This window comes from Bos javanicus, chromosome 7 (assembly GCF_032452875.1).
Source record: "Bos javanicus breed banteng chromosome 7, ARS-OSU_banteng_1.0, whole genome shotgun sequence".
Classification (NCBI taxonomy): domain Eukaryota; kingdom Metazoa; phylum Chordata; class Mammalia; order Artiodactyla; family Bovidae; genus Bos; species Bos javanicus.
Window position 1 is genome coordinate 9,487,585 of NC_083874.1, and position 2,731 is coordinate 9,490,315.

At 38.7% G+C, this 2,731-nt stretch overlaps 1 pseudogene; it reads left to right on the forward strand.

Moving 5' to 3' along the window:
* Positions 1-808: 808 nt before the first annotated feature.
* On the forward strand, positions 809-2,195 carry LOC133250508 (olfactory receptor 7A17-like; annotated as a pseudogene).
* Positions 2,196-2,731: the final 536 nt, after the last annotated feature.

Here is a 2,731-nt window from a genome sequence, read left to right on the forward strand (position 1 = left end):
GTGAAGGTGAAGACCATAAGGCTCTCCTCCATTTCAGTATCACTTGTAACATCTCCTCTTTCAGTTCTGATGTCATTTATTTGAGTCCTTGCCATTCTGTCTGCTGGGTACACACTTACACACATACTTTTGCATCTCCCTCCCATTCTTACTAGAGGTTATGATTGATGTGTCACCATGTTTGCCAGTCTTACCCAAAGCACATGAAAAATAGAATACTGTACTCTCCTTTATGCTTGCTTTCTTTCTCATCATACCACTTGTCCCCATCAGAAGTGATAGATAATCTTAAGTTTGCGTATATATTTTTCGATCAGTGACTTGTAGGGAGTGTTGCTTTTCAACATCTTATATTCACTGCCTAGGCAATGGTGAAAATATGGTCATACTACAATTTACATTCCTGAAATAGATGGGTTTCTCACCAAAACTATAAAATTCATCCTGCCCTCTTAGGGAAAAAGCTGATTGGGAAAGCAATTTCATATCAGAAATGGTACAGGGGGATTCATTAAAGAAAATCAGATCCATACAACAAATACAAAAATTAATTTTTTTATTAAAAAATTTTTTTTTTACTTTACAATATTGTATTGATTCTGCCACACATCAACATGAATCCACCATGGGTGTACGCATGTTCCCCATCCTGAACCCCCCTCCCACCTCCCTCCCCATACCATCCCTCCAAGTCATCCCAGTGCACCAGCCCCAAGCATCCTGTATCGAACCTGGACTGGCAATTTTGAATCAGTTCTAATGAGGTGGATGAAGCTGGAGCCTATTATACAGAGTGAAGTAAGCCAGAAATAAAAACAACAATACAGTATACTAATGAATATATATGGAATTTAGAAAGATGGTAACGATAACCCTGTATGCGAGACAGCAAAAGAGACACAAAAATTAATTTATTGACTGCAAAGTATACATTATATAATTTAGAATATGTGAATAATGCAAGTTTGTGTGAATATTGGTGCTTCCCAGGTGACTCAGCAGTAAAGAATCTGCCTGAAATGCAGGAATCACAGGTTCAATCCATGGGTTGGGAAGATCCCTTGGAGAAGGGCATGGAATCCACTCGAGTATCCTTGCCTGGAGAATTCCATGGACAGAGGAGCCTGGCAGGCTATAGTCCATAGTATTACAAAGAGTCAGACACAACTGAAGCAACTTAGCACACACACCCTCACATATTTGTATTAGTCATGTTATTTCCTTCTTTCCTAGAAGTTACTTCCATCATATGCAACCAGGCAATGATACATGGATTTCAGGATTTCTTCTTCTGAGATTTTCAGAGCAACCAGAAGTGCACCCTCTCATATTTGGGCTTTTCTTATCCATGTACCTGCTCACTGTGTTTGGAAACCTGCTCATTATCTTAGCCGTCAGTTCAGACGCCAACCTCCACACCCCTATGTACTTCTTCCTCTCCAACCTGTCATTTGTAGATATCTGTTTCACCTCTACCACCATCCCAAAGATGCTGTGGAACATCCAAACCCAGAATAAAGCTATAACCTATGAAGGCTGCATCACACAGATTTATTTTTTCACCCTCTCTGCAGTGTTGGACATTTTTCTCCTGACCATGATGGCCTATGACCGCTTTGTGGCCATCTGCCACCCCCTGCACTACACAGTCATCATGAACCCCCGGCTCTGTGCACTTCTGGTTCTAATGTCCTCGATCATATGTCTTCTGAATTCCTTGTTACAAAGCTTAATGGTATTGTGACTATCCTTCTGCACAAACTTGAAAATCCCCCACTTTTTTTGTGAACTCAATCAAATGATCCAAATTGCCTGTTCTGACACCTTTCTTAATAACATGGTGATGTATTTTGCAGCTGTCCTGATGGGTGGTGGTCCTTTCACTGGTGTCCTTTACTGTTACTCTAAGATAGTTTCTTGCATACGTGGAATCTCATCACTTCAGGGGAAGTATAAAGCATTCTCTACCTTTGCATCTCACCTCTCATTTGTTTCCTTATTTTATTGTACAATGCTAGGGCTGTACCTTAGCTCTGCTGGTACCCACAGCTCACGATCAAGTGCAACTGCCTCAGTGATGTACACTGTGGTCACACCCATGCTGAACCCCTTCATCTACAGTCTGAGAAATAAAGATATAAAGAGGGCTCTGAAAGCACTCTTTGTGAAGCAAACTACAAAATGATCAATTGTCAGAATACTGAGGAAATGCACATGATAGCAGAAGACAAAGCCCCAGAGTCAGAAATTTTGAATATTTAATCAGATTGTTAAAGTAATATTTTTCTCTATTTATTTCCTAATGTTTTTTCCTTGACCTCAACTTCTTTATCAGGTTTAAATAACTGACTTTATCAACCTTTCTGCTCTCTGATATCCAACAGCTTTGCTCATTGCTGTTTTCATGTTTTCCCAAATTTATTTTCAACCATGGCTCAGAAATATTTGGAAATCCCCATTTACCTAATGAAACAACATTTTAGAATATTTCATATTATATACATCATATTAAATACTTTTTCTTTTGTTTTACTACTGGAATTGTCATACATTATAGTACTCTGATGAAAAAAGGTACAACTGATGATGAAAGCAATTTATATAAGTTAATAATAGAGGAAAATCTGAGACCACTTTTTGCCTTTTTATCAAACATTTCTTTCTATAGCTCTACCTTAACTGCTCCTACTTACAATATCGATTGTACGTCAAGGCTGTATGTTGTCACCTT